Source organism: Meleagris gallopavo, chromosome 2 (genome assembly GCF_905368555.1).
Source record: "Meleagris gallopavo chromosome 2, MGAL_WU_HG_1.1, whole genome shotgun sequence".
NCBI lineage: Eukaryota > Metazoa > Chordata > Aves > Galliformes > Phasianidae > Meleagris > Meleagris gallopavo.
Window position 1 is genome coordinate 12,538,663 of NC_139405.1, and position 20,481 is coordinate 12,559,143.

The window sequence follows — 20,481 nt, forward strand, 5'->3', positions numbered from 1 at the left end:
CATCAATAACTTGGGGTTTATTTTCCATATTTCATTTAAATATTGGTTGAGTTGTCTAACAAGGAACATCACCTCATGGTTACATGCACTGTGCAGATGGAAAAGCATGGCTACAGTTCTGCAGCACTTTCTGCACACACAGTTCTGCCTCTGCATTGGTTCTAAAGAGACAGATTTGGAACACACTGAACCCTCCATGGAAATGGCTACCTGGTTCCATCTTTGGGCCTGATGCTTCAGCCTAAACACCCCAATTCCCAAGAGTGGAAATCTCCAGGCCTGGAAACTGGAAAAACAAGGCATTTTGCTTATAAAGAAGCACAGCAGAGCCCAGCTGATGCTGACGAAGGGGCTAGCAGCATCAGCATGGCTGGGACAAGCCCACAGTCCTGCAGTCACCCCAAGGGGAAAAGGATTGACTGAGACGCTGTGTGCCATTGGCTTACTGATAACTGCAGTGGAGAGTCTGACAGATTTTATTAGTGCTTAATTAAGACAGATAGCAGAAGATTTCCCTGGGTTAATCTGCTCCCCTGAACTTGCTCCTAATCTCTATTTCAAAGTGAGTGGGACTTAGGAAAGTGCTGAACTGAGAACCACAATGAGCTGCACTATTCTAGAGAAGTTAGCACAATCCTAGCTGGGCCTGGAGACTGCCTTGCCTAGGGATCCTACCCTTAAAAGATGATAAGGCAGTGTGTGCACTGCCAGTGCACATTTAATAGAGAAAATGAAGTGGAAAGGAGCAGTTCTGCCTGGCCAGCTGCCCAAACCCCTCTGCAGGCTGCAGTTGGGTAGCACCAAGGCTTCAGCTGCCACCCATAGCTGCTTTGCCCTCTTTTTTCTAGTGAGGTGGCTCTGGGGGTGCCTAACATTATGCAGCATTTGCTAGGTGGATACAGAACCTTCAGAACCTGGAGATTTTCTTCCTATGCACTGGCTGCCCAGAAGCTGTCCGGCCCTAGCCCTGGCTCAGAGCAGCGTGTGGACTTACAGAGTCCCAAACCCAGTAGGAACCTCTCAGCAATTCTAGAGAACCAAACATGCAGATTTCTGTTTGTCATCTACACACACAAATTAAAAGACAGAAGGTAAGCCAGATGCATCTCAGGGGAAGCTCATTGAGGACAAGAGCCTGCCTATCCCCCAGCGCAAGCAGCACCACTTACAGGGGGAGCAGGCCACCACCAAACAAAGACAGTCACCTCCTGGGAGGCGAGCCGTCTTCCAGGAACACCAGGCAGCGTGGGATATCAGGTCTTAAGGAAACACTGCCTATCCCTGCCCCACACAGTGTGCATGAAGCAGAGGCAGGATTACTTGCCAGGGCTCCTTTCCAAGGATTATGGAAGAAAGAAACAATAATAAAGATGACTAAAGAGTGAGCATTTGTTCCCACGCTGCAAACAACAACATCCCAACTTGTAAGGCCAGATGTGGCCACACCATCTGTTGGGTCAGACACAGAAGTAGTTGGGGAGGCACTGGTCACATTAGCAGTGTGTTTCACCTTCCTTGAGAGCAATCATAATGACTTTTTTTTTCCTAAGAGGAAAACACAAGGACAGAAACCAAACTAAAAAGCATCTCAGAAATCACATTGAATTCAAAGATACTGCTGATACTTGTAGTTTTCATAATCCCTCACCTAGAACCTGACTCACGTAAGCAAAGCACCAGGCAGACGTGTCAGACAAAAGCCAGCTGTTAATCTGTCTGATGTTAACTGGTATGTGCATCCATGCAAATCCTGCTCTGATTGCTACCTGCTCACCAGGTGTGAGTCCAGAGCTTTAAACACGGTCAAGATACCAGATTAGTTCCAGTCTCTCATGAAGATGCCCATATTCTATAGCTAATGTGCTGTACCACTGGGGTTACATAAACCTGTATATCTCTTCCAGAACAGTCTGGTAGGAACACGACTGGTAAAGATCAGAGGACTGGCCAGCAGTGAAACTTCCTGTGGTAGAGTGTTGTTTTTTTTTCTAGTGAAACACTTTTTTTAAGATGAAATGGATATTTTAGTAATTTCCCATGACCACAGATCTAGATTCTCCTCAAATAAATCAAGTCCCTCCATCCTTTCTCCCCCTGCCTTGTCATCTGCTTGAATACAGACTGTGTGTGCCCCTCAGTGGTGCTGGCCATCCCCAGGCAGGCTCTGTCTCATGGACAACAAACACCAGCTCATCAGATCAGGCACTTCTGATGACATCCATCTGAGGGACAATCTTCTCAGTAATCTTTCTCTGATAATGTCCCATGCTTTCATCTTAAAACTGCAAAGTGTTTTATAAGCAGAAATCAGATTTCACAACACCCCTAAATGCAGTCAAGTATTATTAAACCACTTTCCAAAGCCCTCATCGCTGTCAGTTGAACAATTTTCCCCCAGCATTTTTTCACATTTCATCACAACAGTTATGCTTCATTGGAGAGTTTCTAAACATCCACTGAAGTAACAGCTATAACAGTAAAGAAAAAGCGTTTGATTCTGTTACTTTCTTCGAAGAGACTATGTCATCCATTACTGAATTACGGGTAAAAGCTTTCTCTAACATGGCTGTTGAATAGTTTGAAACCAATAATTTTATTTTCATTCTGAATCATCGGTCTCATGAGAGATGTTCTGTTGGCGTGCAAATACAGATTATACTAAAGTAGCAGTAGAAAAGAAACATTTCTCCTATCTGAATCAAGGTGAGTGTTACTCATGCACATAGGTTTGAAACAATGGTACGGTCATGGAGAAATGGAAGCTCTCTTTTTCCAAGAGTTTCCCCCCCCCTTATAATAGCTCAAAGACTTCAGTAAGAATTTCTGACTGCTGTCAGTCCACTCCAAAAGGCTCATTGTGAAAACTGTCCAAAAAAATATACAATTTTGATCTTTTTTCTCATGCCCTACCATACTATAGCAGAAGTTTTCCCACTGCATACTAACAGCAGGAATTGTGCTGTATTCCTTTCCCAGACTCGCTGTCTGCCTTGCTCATCCGGGCAGGGTCTGTGCATTACCTAACAGCAGCACATCTTATTTCTCTTTTCCCTTAGGTATAATAATACTTAGCCTGATTAACATTTTTTGCATGATTAGCATGCTAAAGAAGGAGGGCAGTTGTTGTAGCATTCACATGGGTACAAATAAATCCATCTATTTAGTAGCCACAAGAAAACAAAGCCTTTTCAGGGTGTTTTTTTTTCTTTTCTTTTTCTCTACCTGTTTACCAACAGAAGCTCAAATTAAAAAAAAAAATAAAAACAACACATGAATACCAATCCTTTTGCCTCTCTCCTACAATTTCATTATTGTTCTCCTACTGCTGCCTAATTAACAGCTTCTGGTTATGCATTAAAATAAAACAACAGGCACTGATGCTAATTATGGACACTGCATTGCCAGGATAAAATAAGAACCTTTAAGAAGTAAGAAAGTTTTGTTAAAGACCAGCATTACTTGCTTTAGCAGTTTATATCCAAAAGTGCCAGATTTTGTCAACATAATTGAAAGGAATCACACAGAAAATACTTGGCAAGCTGCAAGTTCACATAATGGCATTCAGCCTTTGGGATTGATGTAGCAGTCAAAAATAAAAGGGAAATGCAGCCACTGTTTGGTCCAGCTCAGCTACATCACTACACAAGGCAAGATCTTCACCCAGACAGTTGCAGCACAGGACTTAAGTGCTTGCACAATTTTATTGACACACACAATCTTTATATGACTGTTCCAAAGGATGCTCCAAGCCCAGATATGGGCCTCAGAGATGACAAGGTCTCTGGCAGCTGACACCAGCAATGTGCCCACACTTTGGACACCATGGATGTGCTCCAGGGACGTCTCTGCAGCTGATGGGACAGGAACCAGACAGACCTGGCCTCACTGTCCTGGTGATCACTCAGGGAGAGGTGAGACAGTCAAAGCAAGTCCCTGCCTTGATTAATTTGCAAAGCCAGCTGCTCAAGGCTGTGTAAAAACCAGTGGCATAACACAAGTCTGCCCTCAGGTTTCCTGAAACCTGGGAGCAGTACTCCCACATTTCTTCCCTGCTGTCAGCAAATATCATTTTATAAAAATAACAACCCACCCCTAAGTCAGAAGAATAAAGTTCCCTTGAATAACTGTAATTAAAATGTAAACATCCCCTCATTGTGGCTCCACCACGTATGTCATACGAATAGCCCTCACCAGTATTACATAGAGAATTCCATGCAAACATGCCAGGATTTTTGCAAAACACTGTCAGTCATATTCCAAGTCACCCAATATTTCATGATACATTTCTCTCTCTTGATAATACAACACGACAGCCACAACCAGGTAATTATTATTTTGCAATGGTGTCAGGTTAACTGCTTAACGGTGTGGAATGAATCAGCAATTGCTTTGTTCATTTTCTCTGTATGGCATATTTAAATCAACATTTTATATGTTCTGCACCGTTATGTCTTCCCAGGGCTGGCAACAGCTGGAACCCAAAGAAGTGTTGAACCAGTGTTACGTTGCCCAGACTCCCAGCTGTCCGACAGTATCAGCACTCCTGAGAGCCCTTAAAATGGGAACTTTCCCAACCGCGAATAGTTCCTAGTAGTGATTTCCCTCCAAATGTGCACTCTAGGATGCCCAATTCCTCACCTCTATGCAATGTGTTAGAATGCTTCTGCAATTAATTTTTTTAGTTTTTTGAGTCGGAGTTCTAACTCAATATTTTGTTTGGGAGGGAGGGGAGCTAAATTAAAGCAGAGCTAATTGCTTTTAAAAGTCCGTTTCACTTGAATTGAAGTGGAACATTTAATTTAATTTGGAAAGCATTGAAATTAAACGCTTTCCTAAGTTTTGTTCTTTCCCCAAACAAAGCAAATGTGTGGAAATCTGCCCAAAAGCTTAGGTGTTTTGGTTGTCCTCAAATTACAGTTTTGAACTGAGACAAGAAAATCCCCCAGTTCCAGGTCCCTCCATAGTAGTACTGCAACAGTAACACGGACAAAGCAGCATGTGCCCACAACCCCTCAGGGCTCCATTTCAGAGCACGGTTAGGAGATCAGTATATTTGAACATGGGTGTTCAGGGTTACAGAGATTATTAGCTTGGGATCATTTTCCACAATTAGTTGTGGTTTGGAGTCCTACACACTGTTGTTATTTGTGTTACGAGTTTTGTCAGCATGCAGCCATTACTCAGCTCTGATGAAATTGTATAAAAAAAAGATTGTCTCAGTAAAGCTGATAAGAAATTAGATCCTTCAATGCTCAAAGACAACTAGAATCTTGCTCCAGGAGCAGATAAATAGGGCTGACAGTGCAATATGAAGTTATGTGCTTTAACCAAACTCTCTTTCTAGAGAGAAATACTATTCACAAAGAGGAATATGTAGCAGATTGCTCCAAAAAAACATAAAACTAGATGGCTGGCAAGCACTTATCTGAACAGCTTTTCCTCACAGTTTCCATTACTCTCTCTGGTCAGGCAAGAAAGAACACAAGACAACACACTGCCTGGGAAAGCCTAAAGAACCTAGCTCGTGTTTCTGAAGCAATTGTACAGATATAAGGCTGTCTGCCATTTTGTAAATGTCAATGCTTTTCCAAAGCTGTTGGTTTGGTTGCTGTTTGACTTCTTGAATTAATAAAATAAAAGCAAAACATAACAAAAGTAAACTAAACTAAACAGAAAAAAGGGATGGTAACTTACTTATTCCATTAACAGGGCAATCGCAGCAGAAGCTGAGATACTGTTATTTAAGATGTTAAATTTTGAAATTAAAATTCACACAAATTGTATTAATTGTTAAAAAAAAAACAACAAAAAGCATATTTTTTCACTGAAATTCATTACCACTTCTTCATGCTATTTCTGTCTGGCAGAGGGAGAAGCAGCGCGGGAAAGCAGAGTTGTGCTCACACCATTATTGTTCATTTTTGTGTTTTCACAAATGCATAAGGCAGAGTATAACCCAATGCTTTTGAACCTCAGCAATAATCTGATTAAGGGAATACATCACATCCTCCCCACCCTCCCTCCTTTTTTTTTCTTTTTTTTTTTTTTCATATTTGATTTTGAAACCCAAATGATGGATTATAAATTCACACCAGGGTTACAGAGTGCCTAGAGAGAGCGCGTGAATCCATTTTACGCCTCCTCCAGCAGCATGTTCTCTAGCAGCTAATGCTGCTGGTTGTCACTAACAATGCGAGCAATGGACTGAAGTTCACCTTCAGAGATCAGGTGACAGCACAGCCCCGTGCCTTCAGGTGCAGTTTCTCCTTGTGCTACTTGCAAGTATGAATTTCATGTCAAGCATTCACACCTCATTTTTTTTATTGAATAAAGCAGGTTAAAAAGTTGACAGTAGAAAGTAGTCCTTCCCATGTCCTTTTGAATTTTTCAAAAGCATTGTTTAACTGCTTATGGGTTCTCTTCCCCACATTTTTCCTTTTCTGCATCAATTCTTACCTGTAAAAGGTGGCAGAGAGGTGGTGGAAGAGATAAGAGTAAAGAGGGCCACAGCCTACATCTCCACTGATTTACAATTGGACATTTTAATTAGGCTGAAAACAAAGAAGAAAACAAAAGATAAAGTTATTTTTAATCCCTTCTGGGATAAACACACATTTCCAAAAGTCTGGCTGGCAAAAAACTCAGCAAGTCAATTCTCATCTAAAATCCTCCAGTCACTCACTATCATTCCGATTGGAGAACAGCAGTAGAAACTCAAGGTTGCCTGATGTATGAGTCTATTTTTGGCATTGCTCATTGTTGTTACAGACTATAAAGTGCAGAAGACCTCGGACTGAGACTTCCTTTCCTCCCCTTAATAACTGTATTATGTTGTCATCCAGCCTCACAGCAGGGATGCCAAAGTCTCCTTTGAATTACTGGCATGTCAGAAGCTCTGTTACCACATGCTGCTTTCCAAATGAAAAATACCCTCCAAAACCCATCAAAATGTACGTTTCCTTTGATGTGGACAACATTTCCAGACCCTTATTTCAGTGGCAGATTAAGTCATTTGAGCAATGAACTCTGACATGAGTATTTATACTTCATTTCTTTTTTTTCTATACGCTTGTTCACTTTCTTCCCCATCAGTGTTGCCGACATTATCAAAATGTCTCGATGCATTAGAAAGCATCTTAGCCACAGAGTACTGCTTCTTCTGGCCTCTCTCCCCAACAAGTTCCTTCCAAAATATGCTATGAGAGAAGTGTTGCCAGGTTTGGCTCTGACTATGGAGAGGAGACATCTGGGAGATGGGGAACCAGGACAAAGCGTGCTCATCCATTGTTGGACTGAAAGCACATCTGTAAGTCACAGCCATTTATAATGAACTCTTGAAAAAATAAATCCTGGGCTTTCAGTTTCCTAGAACTGTACCTCCCACAGCAAAATAGCAATGTGCTGTCTTTGCCAAAGTAAAAGCAAGTGGGATGCCTCTCTTGAACATACAGCACTGTGCAAAGAAAACTTTCCCTCTTTCCACATAAAGCAATGACACCAAGATTCACAAGAACTGGAAAAATAGCTTCACTGTTTCTTCTATCATTTACTTTCCAGGGAATTGCTGTTAAAAATATTTTGCTTTAAAGTATCTGCATAGATTAGATGCAGACAAGCTGCTGACCACAAGGGCACACACACTGATTCTGCCTGCTATCTACTCACTTTGCATTTGTTCCAAAAATGTGCAGCTCCAGAGCTCAACATTAGGTGAGTGGTTCATACAAATCCCAAATCTCCAAGCTGGATTCAGTCAAAGTGTTCCCTTTCACCCTTCATATCACAAAGGTAACGGAATGCATATTACAAAGATAAGGCAATGCACAAGCCTGGTGCACCAGGAGGCTGGTGAACTTTACTTTGAGATGACTCTATTTTACTTAGATCTGCTTGGGAATTACTTGTTTGAGATTTTTTATTTAATAAACATTAAAGACTGATGATCGGATGCAGTGGTTCTTGCAAATAGTCATGAATCAGCATTTCCTGAAAAACTGTTTAGTGCTTTTCTGCTACTCAGCACTACAATTTAGAAAACAAGGAATTCAAAAGACTAAAATCATCCTGACCATCCACCAGGCATTCACCTACCAATATCAGCAGAATCTTTTTCCCAAGAAATTTTTTTTTAAGGGGAACAGAAATATCTGGAAACATTTTCTTGTGAAATTCACTTTTCAGGCTCAGATTCAAGCACTGAGTTTGCTGCAAACCTCAAACCATACTGGGATCCAAGTTGTCACCTCAGATTGTGCTGCCTGATGCTGAACACAAATCCTGTTTCCAGAGCCCTGGTACTGCCCTGTGTTCTGTAACAACAGGACAGCCTGCCTCCCTCCAAGAGGCACCTGGTTATCAAGAAGCAGTCTTGGGCCTAGATGAAGCACAGGGACTGGGCAGCCTTTATGCTACAACTGGGAGGTTTCTGGGGCAAGCTGCTTCACCACTCTCCTTTTCTCAATGGTAAGACAAGGTGAGCAAGCCTGAGTCTGAGCTCCTTCTGCAAAGAACTGCATTATAGCCATAAATTCAAGATTATGGACACAAGAAAACAACTAGCTGGACTTCCTGTATGCTCCAAGCTGTGAAATAAATATTTTGCTAACCTGAGGCTGAAATAATTCTCCTTACATCGAATATTTATTTGTTTTGAAGAAAGTAGTTTGTAAGATATTCTGGCTGCAGGGGAGAGGACAAGCTGCACAGCTTCATAGTCTCCTTCCTGCTGCCCTGCTCCCTCCTGGGCATGAGGCAGAGGTTGCCACGGCAAGCACTCGGCTCGGCAAGGCCTCTCACTGTGCTTGGGCCAATCTCCTCCTAGCAGCACGATTATCATTCAGAGGGCCCTCTCGCTGTCATACGGAGCAGAGCTCAGTGCTGTCCTCTGCTTCCTGTGAGGAGCTGCAGGCGCCATGAGGCCTTCCCTCAGCTCTGCTGCTCTGGACTGAACAAACCCAGGGGCTTCAGCGCTCCTCACACAACTTGTCCTCCAGATCCTTTCCCATCTTTGTAGCCCTCCTTTGGATATTCAGTAATAGGCTTATGCCCTTTTTGTATTGTGGTACCCAGACAGCACATAGAACTGAAGATGAGGCAGCACAGAGCTACCCATCCCCATCCCCTCACTGGGAACAGAGCACGTGCCTATGAATGCAGCTCCAAACAAGAATTAAGCAGTCTTATTCCATCACACCCTGCAGAAAACATACCTTCAAGCACTGGGCTGAAACATATGGCAAACGCTGAGCTGTGACAGCAGCGAGGTGTCTGGGAGAAGAGACACGACAAGCCTTACATCCATAAACAGCTCTGAAGCCATGCAGGCGTTGGTCAAAGCAAATCCTGCACGCTTCGTCTGTTAGACAGCCCCATCCCATGGTGTCAGTACAGCCCTCCCACACAGCACTGCCCCATCCGCAAATCTCCCAGCAAGAGGAGAGGAGGGATCTTCCTGCAGTGACCCTGCTGAGTGCTGACCTGCAGTTGCACATAGCCTGCGCTCTGCAAGCACACGCTTCTCTCCGAAAACATGAAAGAAAATGGCTGAGGAAATGCCTTCTGTAAATGGACTAAACACGTAATTGCATTTGGCATATGGAGAACAAGAGAGGCTAAAATCAAAGATCTACCGACTTTTCAGTATAAAGTGTACAAGTAGCTATAGGCTGGGACTTGGCAGTATGATCACAAACAATAAATACCTTTTCTGAATCTTCTATTCAATGCCCATTTTTCTATTATGAATATACCAAATAAACCCAGCACTCTGCTGTTGAAGATGCTTTTCCCACCCCTGTGTAAGTGCGAAGAGCTGCCAGCCTGTATTTAGAGGTGCACTGCTGCAGTGCTACGGGCTTGCAGCTGACCCCTCAATGATTTTAACATAGCTTTAGTGGTGTGAAAACAGAGCTATGGGCTAAGGATGTCCTGTCAAAGGAAAAGAGCAATAAATTTTTCTTCAATGCAGTATATGCATGCAGTGGCTAAATCTGACATATTTTTCCTCTGATTTTATAGTGCTGTCTTTGTTAAACTAACAAGCTGTTAAGTGGAAATAAACATGCAGCTCATCCATCCGTCTGTCCTGGGCACTAAACCCAGCAGGGGGGTTCTCAGCCATGCTGGTACCTGCAGAAATCTGCCATGTAAAATGGTGGGTGGGAAGTGGGAAGTAAGTGCGAAGGAAAGACTTATGTCAGAAAAAGTTCCAGCAAATCACGTCCCTGACTCTGCTGGTACCCTTACCTCAGGCTATGGCTGTCCTCTGGAGGAAAATCCCTCAAACTGGATTTGGGCTTAGCCGTGTGTGACTCCTTGCTTTTCTGCATAAGGTCTGATTTTTGGATTGCATTTTGTGGAGCCAGGGGTTGAACTCAATGATCCTTATGGGTCCCTTCCAAATCAGGATATTCCATGATTCTATTATACATACACATCTTTCCCATTTACTGGCAGAGGACTTTCTGTGGTGCTGTTTCTCTCATGCAGTGAGTTTTCCAGTTGCTGCAGCTGTGAACAGAGAAGAAGGGCTCATAGGAACAGAGAAATGCATTTAGTGGTAGCTTAACACAGTATTTCAAAGCAGTCTATTTTTCTGACCCATAGATCTCAAAGGTTCCAGGACGAAGCTCAGATGTTGGACTTCAAGCCTAGATGTGAATATTTGGAATTCAGTAAAAGGAAAATTTTTCCTCCAGGATGTGAGCAGGAATAAATCCTCAATGTGTTCAGCTACTGAGAAATCTGCAGTCAGTTTAAGCTCATCATGCTTAAAACTGAAAAAAAAACCCAACAAACTATCACAGAAAATAGGGTACGTAGCAGAACTTTACTTTCTCCTGATAATTTCTTTGATGTTCCTCTAGGAGGTGGGGTTTTCTGTCCAAAATCCACCAGGAACTAAAAGGAGCTCTGCCTGAGACCTGGAGGTGTTTCCTGCAGCAGAGTTGGGTCTGGGATGGATTTTCCCAGGGAAAAGGGGAAGTTCATATTGATGTTAAACACCTGAGCCAAACTCAGGGACTCTCTTGAAAGCAGTGATCAGAAGCTGCCAGAAAAGAGATGGAAGGAAGGAGCATGAGGTACCTCATTACCCCCCCCAAAGAAGGGGGTAAGGGCTCAAACTCACTTGGCTGTAGCAGTCTGTGCTTTGGTTGGCTGGCAAAACTTCTAATTACTCTTTGCTGACATAAATAAAAATGTGATTTCAGCTCACAAAGAAAACAAATCTCAGAGCCTCAGGATGAGGTAGGAAGCATATTCATCTGACCCACAAAAACACCTTCTCCTGTGCTGTATTGAGCTTGAAAAGCAAAATATTTTTCAGTGAACAGCAGCTTACAGATAATTGCTTTATAATGCTACCTGCTCTACTTGGATACATTTTTCAGCTCATTTCCTTCTCCTGTGCCAATTCTTCTCATTCGCAGTGGCCTGGTTACTACCCAGGGAGCAGCAGGCATCCTGCACTGCTATTTGTGCAAAGCTGAATCTGTACGTCAGCAATTTGTTACTGTTACCTCCTGCTGCACGACAGGGACATTTTCTGCAGAATGACAGCAAAGTAATCTCTCGCTGCATGGACATTAGATTAAAAATCTGACAATCCTGTCTCTAAAGGCTACCAGGTAAGAGACATAAGGAGACAGTGATCAGCCCGGGCTCCTGTGATTAATATTTACCTGCAGGTTGTTAGTAGCTCATTAACACAAATCTTATCTTATCATTACCAGGTGGGATTCCACTTCCTGCCGTGGCAGTCTGCAATGCCCTTTAGAGAGCACAGCAGTAAAATCACAAAAACTCGTAACGCTTGAAAACGGGAAAGCTGTGGGAAGCACACAAAAAGAAGGGAATTGGCTCCATACCTGCGCAAAAATTTGCTAGCAGAAGCCCAAAATTGTGCATCCACACTGGGAAGTCAGAGCTATCACTGCTTCTTCACTCTTCAGTATCACCATGGTTTTCGGGCAGAAGGAAGCAAAGCTATTTCTTTTCTTTTTACTGTGGAACGGTAAAACATGGAAACCTTAAATAACTATTTACCCTCCCTTTGAGGTATCCCAAAGACAGTCGCAAAGAAAATGATATAGATTGCTGATAACTCCCCGTCTTTTTAGGTAAGGAAAGCAGCGAGGCTTTGAACGGAAGCCTGCCCGAGAGTGTCGCGTCCCTGCCACCTTGTGACAAGATGCTCCAACTGCAAATCCCCAAACTCGCAAGTCCTGGAGCTTTCGGCCGGATCCGAATTCTCCTCCCGAATGCCCGAAGGAAAGCACAAGGTCCCCTCCGGCAGATCCTAAGGTGTGGATGAAGCCTCTGCCACGATGTCAGGAGAGCGGACCCTTCCTGTGGATGACAGCGGCATGCCCTTTCCCTGAACCCAAGGAGCATCGCAAACCCTGTTTTGCCAACATGCAGGTGCTGTGTTACCAGCTGGCAGGGGCTTTCCCGTAGCTCTCTGGGCTGCCTGGCTGGCAGGGGATGGGACCTCCTGGGTTACCACAGCAAGGCAAGGAGAAGAGTGATCCTTACTTTCCTCCTAGGCAGAGCTCTGCAGCGTGCTTTAAACTTGACTGTTTAAGAGGGGAAAAAATAGGTTAGCCAAGGGTTGTTTTTTTTTTGTTTGGTTGGTTTTTTTTCCCCAGACTTATCTGATGCTTTTGCTTGCTTTGCCTCTTCCTGACTTCCTCGTCCTAAGAAAACATCTGCCTTTGGCCTTCTAAGGGGAATGTTTACATAATGCATGAAAAAATAACAAGTGAGAGCTGTATTTTTAAAGCCTCATCCAAAGAGACATGTTATCGCAGCTTCTCCATCCTCGCTGCATGCAGAGCTGTGGCATCAAGCCAGCACCACTCCTCCTCCGTTTTGCCCCCAAATCTGCCTGGAGAAGCAAGGTTACTTTGGTTTTCCATTGTTTTGGCTTTCCTGCAGAGGTGCTCCCAGTGCAGTTACGCTTTGATGGAAAGGGCCTTTCTCTCCTGCAGGCCATGTAACAGTTCATACAAGCTGCAGCAGCCTTGCTCCAGCTGGGAAGGGTTGATTTCTTCTACTGTCCTCGCTGTCCTGGGGGAAATAGAGCTCTTCTGTGCTGGGAGAAAGCTGTCACTTTTGTGCAAAGCTTGCACCCAAGCTTTCCAGTGGTATTTAGATAGCTAAACCAGCTTGCACTGAACCTAATAGAGCTTGGCATGCAGAGATTTTTGCTTCTGATGCTGTAAAGGATGAGAAGTCATCTGTGGGAGAGAATGCAGTCCCTCTTGTTTGCTTTCCAGTAGCAATTGCATGGTACAAGATTTCATTGTAGTGAAACAGCCATCAAAGCATGAGGCCCAGAGTGCAGAAAACAACTCTGTTGGCCTTCCCCAGATGCCTGTTGTAACAATTCAAGTAAAGCAGTTCCCCCTACCATTCTTTGGAGAGATCATTGGAGGCTCCACAGGCAGCATCATCAGAAAATTACGAAGGAGAGCTGGCAAATTCTTATTTATGAAGGAAGAAATGCAGTGATGACAATATTCTGGTACAGAATTACAGAATCGTTAAAGTTGGAAAAAAAAAAATGATCATCTAATCCAACAGTCGTCACATCTCCACCATACCCACTAACCCATGTCCCTCAGTATCACACCTACACAGCTCTTGAACATCTCCAGGGATGGTGACTATGAAGCAATGAATATCAGGAAACAAATAATTAAAATTGTTTCATTTCATATTCAAGCAAATTTGAACACTTTTTAAATTTTAAAAAGCAGTATTTTAAATTAGTATGAACAGTAATATTTTTCACACTGATGAAGAAATAGAATTTGCCAGGGGCCACGTCAGCCCTTTTTTATGAAGCAGAACCATAGAAACCTATAGCAGGAATTTGATAGGATGAGCCTCTCTGCAGTAAGTGCAGACTTCCGTATGAGACAAGTCAGGTCCTCTACATCAGAGATCTAACTAGGGCAGGCCAACCTAGGGCATCACAAATGGCAAAATAACAACAGACACATTGAGGACATGCCTTGAGAATATCGCCGATACAACTTGTACATCAAATAGCAGTATGGATGCAACCCAAAAAGCATTAAGCAAAGCAACAGACAAGTTGTCCAGATGTTATATCATGGCAATCAAAAGCTTAAATAGAATAGGACAGGATCAAAATAATTAGCAAACGATACTTAATACCCTGTGTCTTTGAAGGTGAGGTGGTAAGATGGGGGCGAAGAAAAGGTGAGTGGTCTCTGCAATTTTCAGTGGGCAGATTCCATGCAGAATTATATTCCTACAATCCAACGTACATTTCCTATCTGTGCATGTTCTGTGTTTGGGAGGACTTTTTGGATGCATGTTCTGGACAGGGAAATTTAATCTTGAGAATAAATAGATCGTAAGATTCCCTGAAATAAATACAAATATTAAAACGCAGTAATGTGACATCTATATAAAGTAGTTGAATATTTTAAGCATAACCAAGAATAAAAGCATTCCAGAGTTTTTGCTAAGCATCATTGTCTATGGCACTTGAATCATGGTCCCTTTGGACAAGTGCATTGTGTCAGGCAGCAGTTCTGGGATCAAGTCTTGGCAGCAAACTAAAACTTGTCACAGTTTACTGATCCTTTTAAATAGTTTTACATGCACATATTTTAATTACCTTGACTTTCAGAGTAAGAATCTACAGGAAATGATAGCTTGCAGAAACATGGTGTCTGAAGCTCTTTAACCTAGCTGGGTCAGCACTGTCAGGCTGGAAAGTAGGACATGGTAGTGGTGGGGGTCCTGCCTCTTTCAGGGAACAAAATATGATTATTTGGTTTCATCCTCTTCTGTTAGATGATAGGTGTCTTTGTAGAGAACTCAGCTCCTACTCCTTGCTTCAGAGATTACAATTTTTCAGAGGTCATCTTGAAGGACCCAAAACAATTAGTCAGCAGTAGAAGTAGAGATGTGCGGAGATGTGAAGTAGAAAGAGTGCATGTAGAAACTCCTGTCCATCATAAGAGGAGTTGAATGATATCAGGCACTGAGAATGGCATGTTTAAAATGCAGAATTTACACATGTATCTCAGGAAACTATTTATTTTGTTATGTGGTCTCTGAGCAGTTTGCTTGATGAAACAGCTAAATCTTGGTAAGTGGAAATGGTATTTGATTGCAGACCTAAACCCTTGCTTATAGATTTGCTGCTGCTGCTTGTCTACAAGAACAGTTAGATTACCTGTAATAGGATCAAAACCTCAGGTACAGTCTATATATATGACAAAAATCTACTTAGATAAATGAATTTAGACAACAGTGCTGAGGAAAGAATCATTTCTTCTTAAATGTATCCAGGATTAATTTGCTCTTGTAGATTTCTACCAACGGATCTCTCTGCACTAATGATCTGATGCATCAAAGAAGGCAGACAATTAGCCTTAAGAGCATTTTAAAATTGTCTATTCATATTTAGCAAATACAACAGCACCAAGATTTAAATGGGGAGTGCTTATCAGTGGTAAAACAAACTCTTGAGAGCCTTTCTACTCATAGAAGCTCGCAGGCCACTTTCCACGTAAACAGCTAAGTAACTCCATGCTAGGAATACTGTTGAAAGCCTTTTCTAACATTTAGCCAGAAAAAAACAGGCCTGCTTGGAGAGATGATGCTTGAAAGTCTGTCAGAAACCATTTGAACACCTTGTTATCCCAGTACAAAGTAGGAGATTGAAAACAGCAGGCAAGTTAATACTTCTAAGCTTTCCCATAGCATCTTAGCTATGCCAAGATAGGCGTCTGAAGAGAAATACGTATGCCCTGAAGATGTAGTTTAAGAGATCTGTGGATGGGTAATTGATTAAAATAATCCTTTCATGGAAGGTAAAATAGGTCACAGGCACTTCTTCTGAATTGAACAGCAATTATCTATTAATTAGCTTTTTTGGCAGGGTCAAAATACGTGTGGCGGCATTGTTTGATATCTACAAGAAAAGTAGCAGTAGAGGAAAATATGAATGGGGTTCAAAAGAAGGGCATGACAGAGAGGTTGCCAAGTCTGTTGTTTTATGCAAGAGTTACAAACCACAGTAGATGCTTGAAATCTGTGTATGCTAGCTTGAAATCAATGGATCAGCATAAATAAAGATGTTTAACTCTGCCAGTGAAGCTGAACATACAGGTTAACAGAGGATGTTTAAGTAATAGCTTTGTAGAATATATGAGTTGCATCTGTCTCCATACTGAGCCAACCAGAAGCCAATTAACTATCTAAAGCATGGGCTAACATGTCTTGCCTTTAAAACCCCTCCACCTAGTGAAGTGGCAATGATAATTCCTGTGCTACCTGAAAAATCCCACAGCACCTCCAGCCAGGGTCTTAAATATCCCTTGTTCTGGTGTTCAAAGGCATGTTACAGGACTGTTTATAGACAGTGTAAGTGGAGCTTAGAGACAGAGCAGTCACGGGTCCTGATATTCTCAGCTTTGGTGTGGGTGGATTCACACCCCATTGACTTCTGCTTTGAGTATGAGGTTTTAAAAGCCTGTCAACAGCAAAGTCGTTTTCTAAAACCTTTCTGCCACTGCTAGCACTAGCTCAGATCCATACAAAGATCAGCCATCAGCACTGGATTTAACGCCATGGGAATTACACCTTGTAGCTTAGATTGCGACCTGATGACATGGTGCTAGGGATGCCTATGGCAACCAGCAATCTGTCTGCCTTAAGGCAGGTTGCAAGCATATGACTTTACCTGTCCCAAGATATTATGTGCTCTTACATCTTACAGAATGATTAGCCATGAGATTCTTAAAAAATTGAAATTATTTTTTTTTTTAAGACTCCTACTGCAAATGAAAGCTATCCAAGAGAGAAGGAAGTTATATATGATCCCATAGAAGTGAACTGCAAAAACACACACGCACAAATAAAACCACAAGTATTTTCTTAATAAGAACACATTCTTTGTCAAATTCGAATGCAGTAAGATTTATCCAGTAGATGGCAACAGCAGACCAGTTTGTAGCAAGGACAGCGTTTGCAGGCTGCAAAAAGTCCTTTCCTGCACTGTGCTCAGTGCACCTTCCTCAGCTGTGCTCCTTACGTTCCCAGCACCATGCCCTCTGAGAGCAGAAGGAATCAGTGTTGCACCTAACTGCAGTGCAAACTCGAGGCTGCTTGGTTTCTTACACGGCCTTACGATGTATCCTCTGCATTTTAAACAGCCTAAAAATTACGCTTCTCCCTGAAGGGGCACAATTTCCCTATTATATCCTTTTGCAAAAGTAACAAGTAGTGCATAAGGAGATTAGGTTTAGAAGACAAACACAAATCACAAAAAATACCGAGCATCTGACTGGCATTTTGTCTAAAAAAGTAGCTCTTCCCCACCATATGTAGAAACCAGATTCATGAAGCAAAGTTTTAACCACGTTCTTCTCATTGCTTCCGAGCGATCTTAAACAGCTGCTCTTAGGAAGTGCTTGTTATTGCCTGGGGAACGTTATTACCTTGCTGGAAACAGTAGGCTCAGCTCTTGGCCTCTGGAGGAAGGAGCTTTGCTGCGGACTCCAGATGTGGCAGCTGCTGATATCCATAGCAGGATTGGGGAGACTCCAGCACCGCACTCTGCCTCACTCTGCCCAGGCCCTAGGGAGAACATGGGAGTCATATTTAGCAATCATCACCCCTACACCACTGTTTTTCAATCAAAATTATGAGAACAACATCGTTATTAATAAATAGCAGCGTTTATAAGGTAAAATATGAATGGACCTTGAAGACATATAACACAAGAAAAATTTACAGCTGAAGGCTCCAGATTTTCTCCAAAACTTAAGCACTATTCAGTTTTTCCCTTAATCTGAAGTACAGGCCGGATTCGGGCAGTGAAAACATTCAGGTGTAACACAAAGTTTGGGGAGCACTGGAAAGACTGTGAATGTCAAGTGATCACCACTGTAAGTTTTTAAAAAGTGGAAAAGACTGATTTGTAATGAAACCCCTGCAGAGATCACAAAAGGGATGAGTGGGGAAGGAATACACAAGGGCAGCAGCCCAAGGTGAGCTTCAGTGGGACCCAAACAAGCAATCTGACAACATGGCTAGAGACAACTTATCTTTCCCTGAAACTAGTGAGAGGTGGCCATCCTGGGGTAGGGATTGCATTTGCTGTGGTTCAGGAGGAGAGCTGCCTGTGCAAAATATCAATACCCTCCTTGGCATCCTAGAGGTTATGTTTTGTCCCCAGCCCTATCTCTGTTCTCAGGAAAAAGGAGATATTTGTTGTCATTATTGCAGTGATTGTTAAATGCAGGAGCTGCAGCAGCGCTCCGTCCTCCTCACTTTACTGATGGCTGTGCTGCAGGTGAATGGCATAGCTGTGTGTCACTTTTCTATGTTCTATTTAGGAAATTGCAGTGCTATTTTAAATCTTTTCTGCCCTCACATACTTTTTTTCAAGGACAACCCTTCAAGAAATAAAACACACTGTGTTAGAGAGCAAACTGCCTTTTTGGAGCTCTTAAGGTCTTTTATCACTCGTGGTAGCACATTTAGTGAATGTATCACGAATTATCTTTATGTTAACACTATTTACAAATAATGGGAATAAATCCAAATTCAATGGAGAAAATTTCATGTTGTTACATGTTAATACAAAGGCAGAATTACCACTTTGGAAGGAACTTACTCTTACCATTGGTGGATGCAAAAAGAATAATTCAAACATACAAATTCCTGATATACCACAGCACACACAGTTACTGCTTTTAATTAGTTATGTTAAAGGCTTTTCACTTGGTCTTTCACTCTTCTAATAAGGATGACCGTGAGGTGTCTTTGAACTAGTTACAGATTTGAAAGATTTAGTAAAAAAGATTTCTTTATGCCATTTCTGGTAAGAGCTTGTCATGACAGATGCCTTCTTCCTCCTGAGGTTTGGACCACAGTTTGATTTTTTTTTCTTCCTTTAACCTCTGAAGCATTTCATGATGTGATGGGCAAGTACCCAGAAGTAATTAGACTGACTGAGCATTGGAAATGTAGACAGAAGAGACTGTTGAAAATCACTGCTATTCTCAGAGTTGACACTGCCGAATCCCTTAGGTCTCAAATATTACAGCCCATTTTTTGGGAGGCCCAAGTGCGTACAGACCTTGGATCCTGCTGTTGCTGAGACATCCATGCAAGCTGTGCTGTCTGCCACAACTCCCCCAGTGCAAAAACGAGTTTTTCCCTACTGCTCCGTCAGTATCTTGCATACAGAAGTGAGAAGGAAAGGAGTACAGGTTAACATGACGGCAGGGTACAAAATACCAGGAGTCACTCATGAGAACTAAAAGCTATTCTTCAAAAGTTTCCATCATGAATACAAAATGCTGAATACTTCAAAATCTGGCAGTGACAACCTGGCATGGCGCCCTGGGCCATGTCTTACATAAACAGCACAGTGCTCTTTACCCTAATTTTACAGTTAATTATCAAAACTACCTTAATTCCTAGCAGCCAGGCCTCTGCAGAATTCTTAGAGTTGTAAGGGACCTTTAAATATCATCTAGTCCAACTTCCCTGCAATGAACAGGGACACCACAGCTAAGTCAGATTGCCCAGGGCCCAATCCAGCCTCACCTTGAAAATCTCCAGGAATGAGACATCAACCACAACACTAGGTAACCTGTTCCTACCTCACCACCCTCACTGTAAAAGATTTTTTCCTTATATCTAAGTTAAGGACCGCTACGCAAGGAGACCAGCCACAGCCATGTCCAAGACTCAGGTCAGTTGTGAAGCATAACATGCCAGAGGCTCTGAATCCCTTCAGTTACCTAATTCCCTGAGGTTTACTTTAAAGAAACCTATTTACAGTCATCTTTGTTTGGAGTAAAGCTGGATGGAAGAGGTTCAGATGGCCAGCTGCTGTGAGCTTTAGCTGGTGCAGACTAGTAGTTTGCCAGGAAACTTTACAAGACATAACATATATCCCAAGAGTCATTCTAAGTCATGCTGGACTTCAAAGAAGCTCATATGCAAAAGCCAAAGGAAAACTAAAATGTACATGCTGATGGGCAGCAGCAAGGGACAGGAGAGGTGAACACTAATATTAAAATATCTATAAACTTCAATTGTTTCTCAGCAACGTCGTATTTCCAATGGGACAAGGAAAGACAGAATCATACTACTACTTTGTCCAAATCAAACCTACACAGGGTAATTAAACTTGCATTTGTCAAGCCAGATCGCCAACACAAAAATATCAGTGTCTCTTATTTCTCCACAAATATCAGATAAGGGCATTTTGATTGTAACACCAACATTTTTGTGACTATTACCTCATCGGAGACTCACCTACAGTAAACGAACAAAAATGCTATTTGAAAGCACGAAATCCTCTACTGTAGCCAGCGCTTTACTGCTGTATACTGGGGCATACTGGGCAGCTTATTTTCATTCAGAAAACCAAATGAGCTTTACAAGCCCAAGAACCCTTTCCAGCATCACAGCTGC

The 20,481-nt window shown here is 42.4% G+C and overlaps 1 protein-coding gene across 3 annotated transcripts in view; it reads right to left on the reverse strand.

The window, feature by feature from the left end:
• Positions 1-17,623, reverse strand: part of BTBD3 (BTB domain containing 3) — an 86,736-nt gene extending 69,113 nt beyond the window's left edge. For 2 of the 3 annotated variants that reach the window (XM_085218949.1, XM_085218947.1), the window contains exons 1-2: positions 10,246-10,506; positions 6,457-6,551 (exon numbers count right to left, since the gene is read on the reverse strand). The gene's annotated coding sequence lies outside the window, so the exon portion shown is untranslated. Of the gene's footprint in view, positions 1-6,456; positions 6,552-10,245; positions 10,510-17,486 lie in introns of those variants that run through there. The other variant, XM_085218950.1, reaches the window with a different exon arrangement.
• Between the last annotated feature and the right edge of the window lie 2,858 nt (positions 17,624-20,481).